This window comes from Oratosquilla oratoria, chromosome 16 (assembly GCF_046742065.1).
Source record: "Oratosquilla oratoria isolate Oo_2021 chromosome 16, ASM4674206v1, whole genome shotgun sequence".
In the NCBI taxonomy this organism is placed as follows: domain Eukaryota; kingdom Metazoa; phylum Arthropoda; class Malacostraca; order Stomatopoda; family Squillidae; genus Oratosquilla; species Oratosquilla oratoria.
Genome location: NC_134792.1, coordinates 51339781 through 51360746, shown reverse-complemented (window position 1 = coordinate 51360746; position 20966 = coordinate 51339781).

Here is a 20966-nt window from a genome sequence, read left to right as displayed (position 1 = left end):
ACTGTCAGTTGAAACTGAACGTGTGTGGCCGGCCTAAGGAGGGCGATAGGAACGAGGAAAGTGGAAACTATAAGTTACCAAGAGTCTAGTGGGGAATAGTTTCCGATTGAAAAGGAGTCCTATTTATATTATATTATATATAGCATCCAGAAGGTACTAAGATAAGAGGGAGGGTGGAGGGGAGTGGAGTGTATTTAGGGATGGAATGGGTGGGAATGGTTTTATGCCTTTTTCTTTTTGGCTACCTGCCTTGTAAGGGGGAAAAAGCCTTGGTATATGTATGTATATATGTAATTTTTATTTATTTGTTTATTTATTTATTTATCATTAATACTTCTTTTTTTATTTTGCATCCGACCTAGTTATGGACCAAAAGGTCCCCTGTCGGCATGCTCCTCCTTTGCAATCCTTTGTAATGTGACTTTGATCCCAAGGGGTGTCACTGAAATCCCCCCAAAATACCGATTTATGCAGTTGACACACCATACATGAACTTAAGTGGGAATATGGAAACGAAAGACAAAATAATGATATAGATGGAGGCGAGAGTGATGTTGAATTTTCCAGATAGCTTTCATCCAGGCGGTCTTTACTTGAGTTCCTTTCAACCAGGCAAATTCCGCCCTCGAGTTTCTTATCGAACTGATTTTCGTCGTGGCTATTTTTCACTTACCTCTCTCAGGCGCGGGACGTGGAAACGGACAATACGTTTAGAAGAAAATGTACGTTTTTGAACGGATCACGAATACTGGGATCAAATTAAGCTCAGCTATGGCCCGCCTCCTTTGAGGACACCGAAGAAGGACAGAAATAACTTTAACCGATCAACTCTTGGCTCTGGATTAGTTGTTCCTAAAGTAGTGCCTCAATACCACTAGGGGGGTTTCGAATCCTGTTCTTGTTTTTCTTTCTTTTCCCGAATCCTGTTCGGGGGTGGGGTTGGAATCCTGTTATTGGAGGGTTTCGAATCCTGTTATTGGAGGGTTTTCGAGTCCTGTTCTTGGGGGTTTCGAATCCTGTTCTTGGGGTTTCGAATCCTGTTATTGGAGGGTTTCGAATCCTGTTCTTGGTGGTTTTCGAATCTTGTTCTTGGGGGGTTTCGAATCCTGTTATTGGGTGGTTTCGAATCCTGTTCTTGGGGGATATCGAATACTGTTCTTAGGGGGTATCCAAAATGGCATCATGGAGGAAATATTAAATCAGTGATTTCGTCTTTAACCCATTCAACTCCGATGACAAGATGTCTTGTCATTTGGTCAAATAAAACAAAAAATCATAATAAAACAACAAAATGTTTGATGATCAAACAGCACCAGAAAAATATGACGTCATCAGTCCTCCTCGAGGAGGAGGACTGACGACGTCATATTTTTCTGGTGCTGTTTGATCATCAAACATTTTGTTGTTTTATTATGATTTTTTGTTTTATTTGACCAAATGACAAGACATCTTGTCATCGGAGTTGAATGGGTTAATTATATTTGTCATCTTTTTTACTGAAAATAAAAATAACGAGTCCCTAGACTTCAGCTGTTTGTTCATAGCCGTCCTCTCTCTCTCTCTCTCTCTCTCTCTCTCTCTCTCTCTCTCTCTTTCTCTCTCTCTCTCTCTCTCTCTCTATCATTCTCTCCCTATCTCTGTCTCTCTCTCCTCTCTCTCTCTCTCTCTCTCTCTCTGTCTCTCTCTCTCTCTCTCTCTCTCTATATATATATATATATATAAATCTTCTCTATCTCTCTTTCTCCCTCTTTCTCTCCCTATCTCTCTCTCTCTCTCTCTCTCTCTCTCTCTCTCTCTCTCTCTCTCTCTCTCTCTCTCTTTCTCTCTCTAAGAAAAGTAAATTAAAAGTTGAAAGTCGAGAGCAGTAGGCCACTATTGGAGAGGGAGGGGGTATCAGGTTAACTTGGAGTTGAATTCTAGGGATTATTGGGACTGGAAAAAGCTCTAGAAGATCATAGAGAATGGGACAGGACAGGACAGGACTGATTTGATCCATGTCACGATAGCGTTATCATCGGTCAGGTGAGTCGGCATCGCGACAATACGATGCTCGGTTACGTCACCGTAGGTCAATTGGGTAGCGACCCAAAGCTGGGTCACCAAGCCATTGGAATGGGTCACCACGGATTTGTGGACTTGCTCTTATTTCCCCAATATTCCTCTTCGAAGTATGACCAAAGTATTAATCCTGACTATAGAATTCCTGAGTCATTATTATCTAAGGTTAAACAAAGCATTGTTTGTGTCACGTTTTTACAAGCACAAGTTTTTTTGTGATTTAAATAAAAGTGTTTATGAAGGTAAGTGGTGCCATGGTCGATCTGGACAAGATTTTGGGTTGCAGAGAAAAAAAAAAAAAAAAAAAAAACACGAACCACTGGTAAAGACTGATCCCAAAGAAGAGGACAAAAATGAAAGTGTAGATTAATACACAATGTATTTTAAAGACTTTATTTTGGTGAACCCCAGGCAATGCTAATCAATTTAGGGATCATCATGGTAGCTGAGGGGAAAAAGGACATCGCCATTTAGCCCCCTCCGCTATTATGACGTATTATACAGACTTTACTCTGGACAATGTCAGATCTTTTGTCACTATCTAGACGGACGTCATTTTTCATTGCAAAGGAAGTAATAACTCTTCCTACATGATCATTATTTAGCTCGGGAGATGGTGTCGTGAAAAAAAAAGGCAATTAAAAGTTGGAGGGAAAAAATGAGAGAAAAAGAGAAGGGCGAGAGCAAACAGGCGAGGAGAGGAAGCAAGAGGCAGGAAGAAGGAGGATGAGAGGAAAGGGTTATGGACGAAGGAAGGAAGATGTCAAAGAGAGGAGGCTAGAGGGAGGGAAGGAGGAAGGCAAAGAGAGGAGGGAAGGAAGGAGGAAGGCAAAGAGAGGAGGCAAGAGGGAGGGAAGGAAGGAGGAAGGCAAAGAGAGGAGGGAAGGAAGGAGGAAGGCAAAGAGAGGAGGCAAGAGGGAGGGAAGGAAGCCAAAGAGAGGAGGCAAGAGGGAGGGAGGGAAGGAGGAAGACGGAGGCCAAGGGGCGGAGGAAGGAGTGAGGAGAGAGGCCAAGGGGTGGGAGAAGGAGGAAGGAGAAGGAAGGAGGTAGGAGGAGCGAGAAGGAAGGAGGCGGGAGCCAAAGGGCGGAGGAAGGAGTGAGGAGAGAGGATATGTGGTGGGAGAAGGAGGAAGGAGAGAGGAGGGAGGAAAGGTGGGAGGAAGGATGATGGAGAACATGGGTGGGAGAAGGAGGAGGGAGGAAGGAGGACGGGAGAAGGAGGAAAGAGGAGGGAGGACATAGGATGTGAGAAGGAAGTAGGAGGAGGAAAGAGGAAGGGAGGGTCGGTGGGGGGGGCAGGAGGAGGAGGAGTAAAGGGTGGGGGAGGAACCTGGCGGGAGTCAAACGCACAAGTTTCTTTTGATTATCAAAGTTTGCCGACGTCACTCCGGAGATGCAAGCGAGCGCGAAAATGTGCATTAAATGGAATCAGTAAATTGCCATCCTTTCAAAAGGAGGGAAGAAGAGGTTTAATTAAGATAACTGAAGTAATGTATTGCAAACATTGTGACTAAGAGTAGAGTTCACACGCAATAAGGACATTATTCTACTGAAGAATGCGATGATAGGGAGCATACGCGAATACTTCCTATTTTTTTTAAATGTCACAGTAAAGTAAAATCGTACAAAATTGGAAATGAAACGTATGTATTATGTCTCAGTAAAATATAATTGCACAAGATCGGAAATAAAACGCATACCGTTTCAGCCATCTTCGCCAAGAAAGATTTTCGAAATTATAAAGATAAGATGAGTTCCCTGACGTAACAGTCATGGAGGCTGTAATGCGGAGTGCCTTTGCAAAGGCTTAAAAAAGAGAGAGAGAGAGAAAGAGAAAGAGAGAGACAAAGACAAAGAAAGAAAAAAAAGAAAAGAAAACGGAAACAGGACTGTAAAACTCACTACATAAGTAGAGGGGAAACCGCCCTACGGCGGAATTGGGAATATGGAATTAAGAAATTTGTTTTCAAAATGGAGGGAGTGAAAGGGAGAGGCCGTAAAAGTGGGGATTACGTTGCACTGGAAGGAGGAACTTCCGTAGTTGGCCATAGGCCCCCTGGAATTACGAGGCCACACAGGGGCAGAGGGGCCCTGAAAGGCCACAGAAGGGACCAAGGAAGGGGGGTTTATATGGATGTAAATGCACTAATGAATACTTATGCACACACAAACACACGCACATAAACGCGCTAACACGCGCACGCGGATTTGGATATCAGGGAAGATGCTGCATGCACGCGCGTTAGGATGTGCGCAAATACTATCTCACGCGCGCGCTCACATTCACACACACACACACACACACACACACACACACACACACACACACACACACACACACACACACACACACACACTCACACTCTTACACAAACTCTCGTACCCCACCCCACACACACACGCAAACTCACGCAGCCCACCCCCCACACACATTTACACACACACATGCGCAAACATAAAAGGACCCTCAGTAATCACAATTGAATTTACCATTTTTGTTTATAACAAGAATGGCAATGGGTTATAATCGTAAAACGCTCCATGAGATCTTTCGCTCCATCACAATCAACGAAGAAGCCCACAAATGAAATAAACCCACGGCAGAGAACACCACAAAGCCAAGGAATACAAGCAAGAGAGAACAACAACACAAACGACAAATAAACAAAAGAGTGACCAAGCAGCCCGGAATCTGTCGTGTAATTCTAGACAATCTCGTTACGCCGCTCTGGGAGGGAACCGATACGCCGCTTTGGGAGGGAACCCAAGCATGGGAAAGGACACCCAATAGACCCACACCCCACCGAGACTCGGGATCCACTTTCGTTTGAATTATAAAATCATCTGTCGATTAAGAATACGAATTATGTTCAGTGCACCACAATACTGAAAGATGGGTTAACGAAGTCAGTGGATGGTATTTGTTAAGTATGAAAAATCTACTCATATTGACGTGAAATAAAACGGACGAGTCGCGTGTATGGAATATTTTTCAAGATGATGTATGTGTCCAGGATTTAGATGACAGCATTTCCCCTTGCCCGAGTCGCGCCATTAGCTTTTGTTTCATTTAAAAACAAAATTTGCACTTTTGAACCCTCTTGGACGCGGTAACACATTTTGCTTTAGCCGAACACAAACCAGTCTATACATTTAGGGAGGAGAGTGGGGGGAGGACCCCAGCCTGAAGGTGGTCTTGATTGGTGACGACCCTTTTAGGTTAAAGTCCGTCCACTGTGAGGCATAAAATCGCTCGTCCATAGCCTGGCCAGGGACCATAAAGGACATCACTGTGCTCACAGAGGTGATGTAGGGCTATCATGACACAGACTCTGCAGGGGTGAAGAGTGAAAGAATACATACATACATACATACATGTGCGCGCACACACACACACACACGCAGACACACACACACAGACACAGACGCAGACACACACACACGCACAGAGACACACACACACACGCAGACACACACACACACACACACACACACACACACACACACACACACACACACACACACACACACACACACACACACACACACACACACGCAGACACACACACGCAGACACACACACACACACACACACACACACACACACACACACACACACACACTCACAGCCCAACTAAAAAGCAGATAGTTGTCGGCTTGATGGTGGCAAAACCGGTTTTGGTCGTAATGAAAAGAGACGCCGATGGAACAAACAAAAAGGTCCTTTTCCGAGACTCGATCATTCGAAGTTGCCCCTCGCCTCTAGTTAGGGCTGCTCTGGAAGACGTTCCTGGAATGGTTTTGCTTCTGAAGAGGGAAGGGGGCTTCTGACAGACCCTACATGACTCTAATAAAAGAATATTTGAATCATGATAGTAATAATTATACTACTACTATACTACTACTATCACTACTACTACAACTACTACTACTACTACTACTACTACTACTACTTCTACCACCACTACCACAAAAAGTACTACTATTACTACTATTACTACTACTATTACTATTACTACTACTAACAAAATAATAAGAAGAGGACAGAATAAGAAAAAGGAGGAGAATGAAAATTATAGAATAAGAATAAGAAGAACAATGAGAATAAGAAGATGAATAAGAGCAATGAGAGCAGAAAATTAAGAGAAAGAAGAACTATTTTTTACATGTAGACACAAACATTACAATAGCCGTATAATACAGAATGAGCGGTTTGCTTCTAGAACTCTTTAGCCACAAAGCAGCTGCTTTCACCTTTTCTCTGCGCGCCTGGACAAGTGGCAATCACTGGGAGGTTTTTGTGATCGAATTCGAGCCTACGTCATTAAGCGAGATCAAAACCCGAAACGCATCAGCCATTAGTATTCAATTTCGAGCGACATCATTATTCTGAAGAATATTTCTAACGTTATCCATTCCAGTACCGTTGTGCATTTTATACTAAACACTAGAACGCTTTCCCCAGCCTATCATGCAATAGTCTAAGGCAACTGTTACTCGTCTGGTTTGCATAAAGTGTAAGATATGTTTGTGTTATTTTTTGTTTTAGTTTTCGAAGGTTTATGTCAATTCTTCCGACTCTTCATTTTGAGCTATCGTGCTCACACACGTGACGCAATCTTCATAGAACTTGTTTACAAAATTTGACATCACTTTATTAACTCCTGACTGCATATAGTTAAGGCACTGTATATATAAATCACGTCCTAAATGTGTGCGCTTTCATTATGTACGAGTATACAGTTGTGCTGTTCCCAATATTGCATGCTCTGCAACAGAAAAACCTTACATTTGATTAATATCAGGTCGAACGTAATTCCTGAACCAAAGTCTTTGACACGTTTCTTTCAACACGCAGTTATGGTTAGTAGCAGTGTTCTCGTGTTCTTGATGACACCGTTTGAGTGTCTATAAACGCAATGGAATTGAGAAGAACCAAATAAAATGACATCATACCACGTCTTCGGGACGCGACAGTATATGTAGAAACTTTGAATTTAACATTTAATGTTATAGTATTGCTGTATTTTCAGTTTTATTTTTAAAAATCTTCCGAAAACGATCACGCCATTTTTTGCTTACATTGAAAGCTACCCCTGACCTAGTTTCGTGGTAACCTTTCTTACCAGGGCAGTGGGCGAGATGCAGGGATGACCCGTCATCCAGGAGGAGCCAAGACAAGAGGGAGGGAGGGAGGTTAATGGGAGTGGAGTATGTGGGGATGGAATGGATGGGAGTGAATGTTATGCCTTTGTTTTTTGGCTACCTCCTGGGGGAGCCTTTGGTATATGTATGTATGTATTGTTTTTACCTCTGACCTAGTTTCGTGTCGTTTCTTCCTGTAATCTGCCCAATCGCACAAGTCGGAAACGTTATTTTATAAATGTTTTTTCCTCATTTCTAATTACTATGTCACCGTAGGTCGGGTCGTTCGTTTCATTATTACTGTTATTAGACCTTTTATGTTATTGTAGTAACAAAGGCGATTTACATAATTAAATAAAAAACACTCTAATTTTCGTAATGTAGCGTTTAATTGTTGAAAACTGATTTTATAAATTATATTGTAATCGATTATTATAATTTACTTTTCAGTTTAGTAAACCAAAAAGCACAATTATAAACATTGGGTCGAAATGTGCGCATGGGCTGTTGCCTTCCCGCTTCGAATGTTTATGTAAGAAAGGATATTCAGTACTCTGTTTTATGACTTTTTTTTTTTTTTTTTTTTTTTTTCTTTAATGGACCAGCCATCAGAATCAGGTTTCTATCATCCACATTTTGACCTAGAATTATTCAGTCATTTATATAGTTTCCATCCTTACCTTTCTCACCACCTAGGATTTTTCTAGATATTTGTAACTCGACGCATCTACGTCAAGTATGCTTCCGAAGATATGAATATCGCGAGCAGATGTTAATCACGTCGCTAACAGCACTCTTTTGGTCGTTTTGAGAAACGTCGATAGACTTCCAGTTCCTAAGTAAAAGTACTTTAACTCCCCAAAAAGTCAACGCGGGACTCTGCCAGCAATATTTTTGCAGACTCTTAAGATGCTCTGATCGTACACCTAGCTGCTCTCAACCCCAAACCACACACAAAATGTGGTATATTACCGAGCGGGGAGATTGCACCTCGATGTAAGCTCTCCGACCTCGACAGTTATTATCCCAAGAAAGAAGCGAAAAGGACTCTTCGACCTGGGGGGTGGGGGGCTTATCCAGTGTGCCCCCATAGAGGGGTGGCCTCCTTCCTCCGAGCTCAAGCTCTTTCAACTGTTCCAGCTAAATTCCAGCCATCTTTCTGCGCCCTCACGAGGTTCGACCACCACACCCGTGCATACCCAATTTTACTCTCAACACGCACGCGCCCTCCACCACATACCACACAGCTAATTGACATCCGCAATAACCCGTCTCTTTTCTTTCGTAAACCGGCTACTTTATCCACCTTACCTATCTCCTATCTTTCCCCTCCACTATCTAAGGGAAAGCCTGGCCCTCGCGGTGGAAAGTCCCGGGAACTCGTTTCTTTGCAATACGAATCCCGTCCTTTGTTCGGCGCGGTGGGAAAGAACCCAAATTCTGACCCGGCCAATTTGCTTCGCGTGTTTCCATTCGGCTTCCAGTCCCGCCCGCCCCGACTCTGGACGTTCGTGGCTCGTCCCGGCCACAGCCCGGCAACATCCGAGGCGGAGAAGGAAATCGCGGCATCACCAGACACCTGAGCTCCCGGGAAATCGTCGTTTTAACGTAAAGCAGCGTTTATTGCGAATGTAAACGCTGATACAAATGTAACATTTGTGATACAATGAAGGTTGTAGCTCTAACATAAATTCAATGAACCAATCACTAACATCTGTGTTAGTAATTAAACCACCGTGCGCATTTTAATAGGGTGGGGGCAAGCAAGGCTGAGTTTTTTCTTTCTTTTTCTATTTTAGTATATATTGTAAAATACTAAAAGCCAAATAGCCAATAATGGCATATCTTGATTTCATATATAAAAAACAAGGTAGGAATTCTATATAAAGTTTTTCGTTAGAAAAAGAAACACCAGAACAGTTGTTCCAGGAGTCCAGAAGTGTCCAAGAATTCCCAGGAGCCTTAAGACCTCAGGGGGGTTTAAGGTCTAAAAGGATTCTGGGGTTCCTACTAATCCTAGGCGTTCCCCAAGAAACCAAGGAGTTCTCAAGTCCCCGGGTTTTGGAATCCTAGAGGATATTTGGAGCACTGCGTATTCCTTCCGGGGATCTTAACCCGGAAGGACCCGGAGCTTCAAGAATATAGAAAGAATGTGAACCCTTATGTTACCAGAACACCTGAAGCCCTGAAGGACTGCAGAAGCCCAAGGGCTTTTGACAAAAATGCCCAAACCTCATTGGAGCTCCATAATCTCGAGAGAGGGAGGCAAGTCCTTGGGATGGAGCTGCCTAGTGTAGGCCCTATGGTCTCTTGCAGTCTCCTTCATTCTTATGTTTTTATGTTCTTATGATGCTAACCGTTTGGATGCCAGTCTTCTTTGACTGCTCGGGCCCACAGACTCTCCAAGACCCGAAACTTAGGGAGTTCTTGGAGTCTCAGGAAGGTCTCAAGAACGCAGAGGTTTCAGGAACCAGGAGCTGATTCAGGATCTTCGAGATCTCTGTCAGCAATTGGCCATATTTTGTGATAAAAAATATAGGAAGTCATAGGATTCCTTACGAGTCCTTTTCCTGCTTGTGTTTACTGTCATTACCATAGTATGTTAAGTAATATCCTTTATAATCATGTTCTCTCACTGTTCACTATTTTCCTAGCTGTCATCTTATAAAAAATAGTTGTTAGAATAACATCTTTGCATAAAAGTTGTGTCCAAAATTTGGACTGTATATTTTTTGTTGTGAGCAAGGAGCTCTGAAAGAATAATGAATAAGATAGCCAGGACAGTAAAGAAAACGAAGAAAGGAAAAAGAAAAGCGAGTAAGAACGAAAAAGAATGAAAAAACAAGGGATGATATAAGATAATGATTCAAAGACACTGAGTGAATAAATGTGGTCTTGTGGCTACACAAAGTTGGCTGCTTCAAAGCTTTTGCTTTCCTCAAGATATACTTTAGTACAAAGATGCTGTTTATTTGCGAAACAAAGCAAAGGACAGAGGAACACAAAAGTTAGCAAACAGAAACGACGCGCTGCCTTCCCCGAGAAATTTTGTTCATAAATGTTCTCAGGAAAAAGAGAGAGAGGAAGAGAAAGAGAGAGAGAGAGAGAGAGAGAGAGAGATGAAAATGGGAGAACAAACCTTATTTGTGATATCCTCAATTGCTTGAACGAGAGAACATTTATAATGAATCATTCATTTGTTATTTGATATCAGGGGACCACTTTCCACATAAACCCACCCACCAACCCTCCCGCCCGCAACCACACCCACAACTCACTCACACGCCCACTCACGCACCCATCAACAAACCCACATACACTCGCGCACCCACACACAAATACACACACATGCATACACACACACACACACACACACACACACACACACACACACACACACACACACACACACACAGGCATACACACACACGCATGCGTACACACACACACACACACACACACACACACACACACACACACACACAGACACACACACACATATGCATACACACACACATGCACACACACACATATATATAATGCATACACACACACACACATACACATGCATACACACACACACACATGCACACACACACACGTATGCATACACACACACACATATGCATACTCACACACACACACACACTTGCATACACACACACATATGCATACATAAGCATACACACACACACATGCACACACACACACACACGCACACACACATACACACACACACACACACACACACACACACACACACACACACACAAACATTATATATATATATATGTTTGTGTGTGTGTGTATACAAGACGAGTGTATTTACGTATGTATTAATCGAAAGAATGCTTAATTCTTTGGGTAGAGGTATTTTTCGGTAACTAAATTAAATTGTCTGAAAAGGTTAATGAATGTTCGTAGTTTTGATTGAGACATGCAACAATAACTAAATTGTTAATGTCATAACATCTTAATGGTTTCCGAGACCTGTCTTATTTCTTACACACTTAATACTTTTGTTTGGAAAATTATAATTTAATCTTTTCCAGTCCTTGGCACACTCGTCTTGATCGTTGAACTATCAGGTGGACATGGAACTGCCTAGTGTAGGCCTTATGGTCTCTTGCAATCTCCTTCACTCTTATGTTCTTAATTCCTGTCGGGATCCACACTTCCCCTAAATGAAATCGTTCCAATTTTGTTTCTTCAACATTGGCATGGGGCCGGTATGGTAATTCACGTTCTAAATCTTCACGCCCTGATTTCTTTGGCTGATTTCCCATTAATCGCGAGAACAATGAAAACAAGTTAAAAGCGCTCCTGTTCACGTCTTAAATGGTAATTGCAATTTTGGTTGGGGGGGAGGGAGATTTTGAGAAGTAGGAAAACAGAGACATAATCTGATCGGCCGGAATGGAGAGGGAGACAAGTAGAGGAGGGTAACCAATGAGAAATGGAGATACAGGGTGAATGATTGCAAAGGGGAGTTGTGATTGGTCAAATTGAGTGATAAATAGTCCAAGGGAGAGGCAACAGGGTGGTATGATTGTGACTGTGCATACAGGCGTGTAATGCATTTTGACGGACGCGCGCGCACGTCTGTGTGAGAATCACCATTGTCGCCTGTTGGACTCGTGATCGACAGTTATTAACCTCCCGAATGAGAGCTCAGAGTTCATATATGACCGATCTATGGATAATACCTGTGACCTTACACACACACACACACACACACACACACACACACACACACACACAACTCCCCGCCCACGAGAGTTGGAGTAACACCCCGCAGCGCAGCGATACTGAAATTATTTCAGCCCTGGGTGGGAATCGAACCCGGACTGCCGTAGTGGCAGGCGGAAACTCTAACCACAGCGCCACGAGGTGTGTGTGTGTGTGTGTTTGTGTGCAAGGAGGGGGGGTATCTGCATGCATATGCCTCATGGTTGCATAATATTTTATGCAAATAGGTAAAAACATCAGTTGATAGTGACTACATATATACATTCTCCGTAACATCTATCTTAACATGAATATCTTCATGTTTGTGGTTCATGTTACACGAAACCTGGCAATCCACTAACCCGCTCTCGCGTTGGCTAAGGAAAGGAGACTAATACGCGTCTAACCTAACCAAGGGACTGTGAATCTGGAACCGATAATTCTTTTTAACTCTTTCGAAGCTTTTTTTTTTTTTTTTTTTTTAACAAAAGCTTTTGGCAGAAGACAGAACGTATGTTTAAGTAATGAGGGACATTGAAAGGATTGATCAAGGTAGACTTTATCTACTTTATCTACACTTGGGATTTTCTCAATTGCAAAAAATAACCCGACACCAGTAGGGGTAAATGTATAAGTCGTGAATATTAGTTAAAGAATTAAGACATATTACAATCCGTTTAAAAATGGTTAAAAACCGAGGAACCCACGCCAGGAGGCGCTGAGTAGCTGCGGCCGAAACTGTCGCCTTTGTCCTTTTATGCGCTTTAGGGACTGTTGGAAATCGGAGAGGAGTGCGGGATTCGAACCCACAATTAAGCGGATGCGAAACCAGCCGCTTCTGATGACGTCACCAGCTCTCAAAACTCATCACTTTCTCCTCAAATCATAACCGGAGTAGGCAGAAGCTAAAAGACACTTGTTGTTATCAAACTAAAGTAAACTTGCAAGATATCCCTTATCAGAAACAAAGGGACCTAAAGAATACTAAGGAGAAGCATGCCGACAGGAGACCTTTTGGTCCATAACTAGGTCGGATGCGGGTTAGGGCGTCGTTACTTGCGGCGAAGGTCGAGGTGAGGGCGGTTCGAATCCTGCCACCGGCGAAGTTGAACCAAGGGCATGGTTCATTAGATTCCACGCTACAAAGCCCTCTGTGAGGGGCACCGTCCTAGCCTCCCGATAAAGGGGGGGAGTGTGTGACGTTAAACCATATCATCATCATCATCATCATAATGAAAGACAATCACTCTCCCTCTCTTAGCATAGAGGACAAAAATGACTTCACGGTCTGAAGCCTTCGGAAACAATTCCCTTTCTAGTTTAAACAAGACTTTAACTCACTCAATCACTCACTCCGTTGGATCCTGAACCTCGTGTAGATTCTGTTCCGCCAACAGTAATCCTCTCCATACCCTTCGGTCCTGTGCTGCTTCCATCCTGGATAACCTAACCTAACCTAACCTAACCTAACCTAAATTTCGTTGATGTCTCCACCGTGTCATACGATCATTTGGTCTCCGTTGTCGTGAGTTAAGTTCGTTTCCCAACGGCTATGGATCCCTGATGCTTGGTCAAGATACTCAGAGATATATGACATTATGGTGGCTTCGGCCGCAGATATGAGTCCTATTCATCTTCAACACATTTGATTAAATCCTCAAAATGCCATCATTAAATCAGAATATTCTTCATCCATTAGTCAACTATCATCGTGTCATCAACTGTGCAGAAAGCAGCGACGTCTCCTCCCACGCCGCCACTCTCGTTCCTTGTTTCCACCCTCCACTCTCTCCCTCTTCCCTTCTCGGAAGTCCGCAAACTGATCGCTTCAACTCTCTGAAACCTGTCGAGATGAAACCAATCAACTCAGTTTTGTATTCGATCAAATTTGTAACCGTTGTCGCCCGGCGATTTTTATTTATTTATATATATACTTATATGTATTTATTTTATTCTATTTATTTATTTATTTATTGTATTCATTTATTTATATTTGTAACTAAGAACGAGACCTGGGACTAAATGGAGACGCGATTCAACAAGACCCGCCATTTTGTCGCGGGTCACGACTCTCGGTTCCATAATTAATCAAAACCAAATTGAGACCATTCACCAACCTCCTTGACACCACCACCCTCATGGATACAAGTAGCGATTCGTTATTATTTCGAGTCTTCCGTCATCTTGCGGTCAAATACCACCTTCGCAACGCCACCGCTGGGGCAGTCCTCAGAAGCCTTGAGAATAGTCCTCGGCAGCTTCTCTTGTTCCAAGGTTCCTATCGAGGAAGTGCACAACGCCGCTGTTCGATGGAGACAAAGGCGACTCTTAAGTCGACAATATAAAATGGCGACAATAAAAATGGACAATGGTCAAGAGGCCACACAATGCCGTTAGGTTACAATGCACGCCAGGAGGAAAGGTAGGGTCTGCGCCGTTGAGAAGAAGAATGAGGAGGAGAAAGAGGAGGTGAGGGAGGAAGAGAAGTAGAAGAAGCAGAAGGAAGATGAGGAAAAGAGAAAAGAGGAAGAAGGAGGATAGCTGAGGGAGGAAGAGTAGAAGAAGAAGCAGAAGGAAGATGAGGAAAAGAGAAATATGGAAAGAGGAGGATAGGTGAGGGAAGAAGAGAAGTAGAAGCAGAAGGAAGATGAGGAAAAGAGAAATGAGGAAGGAGGAGGATAGGCGAGGGAGGAAGAGAAATGCCTAGGAAGACTCGAACTCCCCTCCCCCTCCCCCCAAAAAAAAAAAAATAGAAATAGGAAGAACTCCAAAAACCTCCGACCCAGATAGTGGCTGTTACGCCGATTAAGAATTTCCCCCTTCTCTTGTTCCTCTCCCTTCACACTGTGTGTCAAGGGACACAAAAAATAAATAAATCATCACAAGGACCCCCCACGCATCGTGCGAGGTGATCAATCTGTATTAATTTCATCTCTTAATGTAAGTCCTGCATGAGACTTTCCACCCCAGTCCATCCGGTCCAGTTTTCACATTTGGTCCTCTCCCTCTCTCCCTTTTCCACCTCCCCTGGTTATCCATGTAATGCGTTTGGCCAATGATTACTCCGCTTTAATCAATACTATTCATTACACGCATTCTCAGAGACTTGTATGTGTTCAGATGGAGCAGAAAAAAAATCTCAAATGGGTCTCTTCATTTCAGTCACGATTTTTTGTTCCTCATCGCTGCGGCTGAAAATGATGCTACTTGTGGTCCTGATGCATTTCACCAGGATATCACACAAGTCTCCTTTCCCTTCCAGCTCTCGTTCATTCTCTTTCGCTCACTCACGGTGGCATTATGAAAGGTTCCTTGTTTTTCATTTACGTGTCAAAACCTTTGATCCGCTTGAACACCTCTATTAGATCACCCCGCACTCTGCTTCTTTCCAGAGAGTGTAAGTTAAGGTGCCTAAGCCTCTCTTCGTAGGGTAGCTTCCTGAGCCCATGTGGCATTGAGGTCATTCTCCTCTACTGATTCTAGTGAATTGATGTCCATTCTATGGAATGGAGAACAATTCCGTTACCCCGGCACAATTCTCTTTGTAGTTGTAGTAGTATGACATTATATCTTAGTACCACCCGAGTGTCGTAGCATTCAAATAAGATTTTATTCAATTTACCTAAAATCGTAATTCCTCAGCCATTCCAGGAACCAATGCTTCCCCACAGAAGCTCTAAACCTCGATGAACGACTACAAATATTTTCTTTTTCCCGAAAGAAAGAAAGAATGAAAAAAAAAATGTTCGAGTGTCCAGAGTGAATAGCCCATCTTATCCATGCTGGAAAACCTGGCCATTCAGAGCCCTAACGATCCATTTCATTCCTCTCCTTATTTTTCATTTCTCTGTTTTCATATTTCATTCATTACTGAAGGATGAGCATAGCAGACTGAACGGTACGGTACGGTTGATTAAAAGTGCACACACACACACACACACACACACACACACACACACACACACACACACACACACACACACACACACACACACACACACACACACAAAACACACATACACACGCACACACACAAACACAAAACACACACACACATACATGCACACACACACACACACACGTACACATACACACACACACACATACACAAAACACACACACATACAGAAATACACAAAAAACATACGCACACAAAACACACACACATACAGAAATACACACACACACAAAACACACACACATACAGAAATACACACACACACACGCACGCACACACATACGTTTGATTTGTACAAAAATGACAATTCTCGCTAGACAGACACTGTTCGTGTACACTAGTGTCGTCACGATGCCCCCCCCCCGCAGACCTGCAAGGAAAAGACGCAACTCCCAAGAGACCATAAGGCCTACACTAGGTAGTCCCATGCCTCTTACCACCTTTCATCATCCCTGTCCATAAAGTTATCAGATCATCTCTTTAAAACAACCAATCGTTTTAGCGTTCACTACATCATTACTAAGTCTTGCCAATTTCCTTCCTAAACCTAACAATGAAAACGCTGGATGAGCTTGAAAATGGCAGTAATCATTTTACTGAAACAAGGACGCACTCCATGTATAAGTTCATACACACTTACATACATAATGCATATATAAATATGTACATATATACATGCATACATGTTTGTGTGTGTGTGTGTGTGTTGTGTGTGTGTGTGTGCACGCACGTACTAAAAATGTCAAGAGGAAAAAATACATTAACCAAATGAATACGAACTGATTATTATTTTTTCAAGTTAATATAGCTTCTGACTGGGAAATGACGCAAATTAAACCTACACTAATAAATCAATTGCAGTATCACATCGAAGCAATTTCCTCCGCAACGTCAACGGCGAAAAATCGCCGGCGGTGCACAGCAGCAGCAGCAGCAGCAGCAGCAGCAGCCAGCGAGCGATTGATTACAGATTTGATGAGCGAGTCCATTAGACAGAGGCATAAAAATGGATCCCGTAATTGAGAGCTTGGTACATCCACTCCACGGGGCTAGTCCACCCCCTTACCGTCACTAGCACCAACTTGTACCTCCGCTATCACCACTACTACCACCGCTACCACAATCGCCACCAACGCTACAGCTGTTGTTTTTGTCATGACCATGTATATCGGCGGCACTGCCATTTTCTCTTTATTCTGTCATTATAACCATTGGCATCGCTGTTATATTCACCGTCACTGTAACCATCACAATCACCATCTCCGTCATTGTCATCATCATCACTGTCATCATTACCATCATCATCATCGTCATCATCATCATCGTTATCATCATCGTCATCATCATTACCATCATCACCATCATCATTACCATCATCACCATCATCATTACCATCATCGTCGTCATCATCATCATCGTCATCATCATAAACGTCATCATCATTACCATCACCATCATCATCATTACCATCGAGATATGAACTCAGATTTGTTGGGGTATAAAACTCAAGCACCAAAAAGCATATTCATGTACCAATCACTAGGCTATTATGTATAACACGAATGCGATAGAAAATATAAAATGTAAAGAATACGAAAAATATACAAGGAAAAAATGAAAAACTAAATTGAATATGATCCACATTTTGGTATCGCCAAAGCCTTGAATATCGAAATACCTCAAACTAAATTCAGACGAGTAGGCGTCCCGTACGAAGCAAGCAATAACATCAAACGAATATTGAGGAAGAGAAAACCACTTTCCTTTTTCAGCTTACTGACAAAAATTGAAATCTTAAATCTCTTGATTGTTGTGTGTGCTTTACAAGGTATATATATATATACATATATATATATATATATATATATATATAGATAGATAGATGGACAAAGGGAGATAGAGAAAGTAAGAGAGAGGGGGAGGGGGAGAGAGAGAATACGTATACACTTTTCCATAGCCCGTTTAATCATTTCCCCGTAGGCACGCAATACCTAGTATGTAGCTACTCGCCACTAAATGAATGTAAAACTAAATGTCTCCTTCGTGAATAATGTCCTACTTAAGGCACACTGACGAGTTCATATCAAATAGCAGCCAAATTAAATTGCATAATTAAAATTAACCTCCTCCATTCTACACTAATGAGTTTCTATTATGTATTGTTTGTATGTAGTGATTGTTTAATCAAGAGGATGGGCTGATATACCGAGAAGTTGTAAAGTGTCTATTTACTTTCACATTTTTTCATTAAATTAAAGCCTTCTCGGAAAGCCTCGTCGAACACGTATGGAACCCGTAGAGAGAGAGAGAGAAAGAGAGAGAGAGAGAGAGAGAGACGGACTGAGAAACAGGGAATGAGGGAAAGAGGAAGAAAAACATATACAGACAAACACAGACTAACAGACAGATAGATGGATAGAAGGAAATATGTTATCTGCTGGTTTCGATCTATTTTTACTGTGTGATAAGTTTTAGGTAATCTTATGAAGCCGAGGGGGGTGGGCTCTTGATATCCAAAGTGCTACATGACCTGTTCAGAAGTGACACCGTCTTACATGTTTACTGTCTGCCGCTGAGTAGAACCCATCACTACAACGTGGAGGTTTGAAACCTGGCCTTACTCGCTTGTTCAGGAATGGCGTAAACATACATATCTAATACAGCTGCCATCTGCGATTTTATTCGTCGGAGAGTAAGTCTTCCATTCCTCAAAGGATAGAAAATCTACAGTTAGTTATCTTTATTCGGAATTATTATACTTTGAAACTTTTAGTATTCGGAAGGAAATTGGGCTAATGGAAAATGTCATCCGAAGAATTCCATTGTATTTTCGAGTATTTACAAAATACGTTTTTGCTCCGAATACTGAAGATAGTTTAATTATAGAGACTCCGAATACAGAGAACTATCTGTATTCATCAACCAGCTCAGGATTGACATTGTATTACGTACATTATCTATTCTGGCCCTCTCCTTAAGACTAGTCAGTTGATGGAAGATTCCTCACAATGGAAGTAGTTGGAATCTGTTATTCGGTGAAAGGACTAGATCAGATGCTTTTCATTCTTTTGTTCCTCAGCCGAGTAAAATCTGCCGAAGACGTCCAGAATAGAGCTTGTGCATCGACCATGGCAGTCAAACCGTCATTGCCTCGAGTTTCAATAAGTGGAAAACCGGCAACACATCGACAATTGGCAGCGACCCACGGAACCTCTTTTGACCGTTGTCTGTGTTGTGTGAGCGCGGGACTGTTTCCACGATAGGTAAGCCAAGTATTCAGACGAGGGAACGTTACCGCAGAGAAAGGGTCTACGGCTGTCACGAGTAGCTCCTTTGTTACGTAGACGCACTCTTCTGATTTTATTCTGGCTAATGTCAAAAGACCCGTCATCCACGAGGAGCTAAGATGGGATGGGAGGCAGGGCTGTGGATGGGAGTGGAATGGGTGGGAGTGGGTACGTGCCTTTGAAAATAAACTCTCCTACTGGGATTCGAACCCTCGCCTGAGCGGTTTGCTTCGAAGAAGACGAAGACCGTACCGTCACGTCACCACGACCCTTCAAAACAGAACGAATTAGTTCACGGACTAATCATTCTGCCTTTGACTTGGCTACCTCCCTAATAAGGGGAAAATACTCTTGGTACATAGAATGTCAAATTATTTCCTTTAGAAAGGTATTTCATCATGGTGAAAGGGTATATTTGTTCTCTGCCAGTCACATCTGTGATTTCGGGCAAAACAAGCCACGTTCTGTATTTCCTGGTCAATCCAAGTCCAGTACAAATCTTTCTTGGTTTTTGTTTCGCCCGAGACCACTGCGGTGACTACAGCAGCAGTGGTGAATCAATCTGAATCCGGAGAATGAATCTGTATACCTCATACGGAAAAGAGAAATTGGTAGTCTAACACTGTTGAATTTGCAAATGCAGGACTGTTTTGCAACAGGGAACTATGGCGGGATAAGACTTTCCCAGTTGGAGAATTCACCTAATAGGTAATCAAAAGTCGAAAGATTTTTTTGGTCGAAAAAAAAAAAAAAAAAAAAAAAGAGAGAGGGAAAAATCTTGTATGGACACGTGCTGAGGCTGAAGTCCCTTGTCGCTGGCCCCTCGCGAGTTTAATCGTCCTGTCAGCTCCGTCGAAAAGGGTGACAGCTGAAGCGTCGCGGCGCAGCGGGACAGAAGCGGTTCTGTCCCTCTGTGCTAAGTAAATGTTTAAGACACTCGGAAATGGGATTCATCTCGTGTCTCACCGGGAGCCCCTTCTATGGGTCGAGGGAATGATGCAGGAATAATCCATTACAAGACATAGCTAGAGATTCGAATCGCATTTTAAAAGAGATCCAAAATCTGAGGTATTGCATTGCATTGTATTGTAAGATGAAATAGAGAAAGCCGCATTCAGAAATACGGGTCCCAGAGATAAGAAAGGTGTGAAGGAACAAGTCACATCGGAACTAATGACACATTAAGCAAATCATTGAACATGATAAGAAACAAATACGAAGTTGCAGAACTCAAGATGCCAAAGGAAGACATTTTTTCTGATGTACCGCAAACATATATATGAAATGAATGTATAATTGAGTTGATAAAAGTTAAGTAAAATGCATCTGATGAGCAATAATCAAAACAAGGATTCTGAGCTTTACACTTGTAGCCACTTGCCAATCCGTTTGTTAATTCTTATACATGTTGCCGACGGTCAACATTTGCATACGAATTGCAATCAGGGAACAGCTCGTCAGTGAACGGGGGGGGGGAGAGGAACCAAGAAAACCAGAGAGCCGGAGGGAGAGGAGCTACTTCAACCTTTCCTCCACGAACTGTTGGCTCCCTCCCCCTGTCTTTTTCTCTTTGTCCTTCTTTCTCTCTCTCTCCCTCCAGAAACAAGCGACGGTAAAGGGTTCCATCACGCAGACATTTACACGTCTCTCAGAATTGACATGCATGGCAACTACAGAAATCACCTCGGCCATCTCTCCCCTCTCCCCTCCCCTCTTCCTTCCCCTCTTCCCTCCCCGCCCTGGCTCGATATTTCCTTCCTTCTTTCCCCAACCCTGGCCTTACCCTTTTT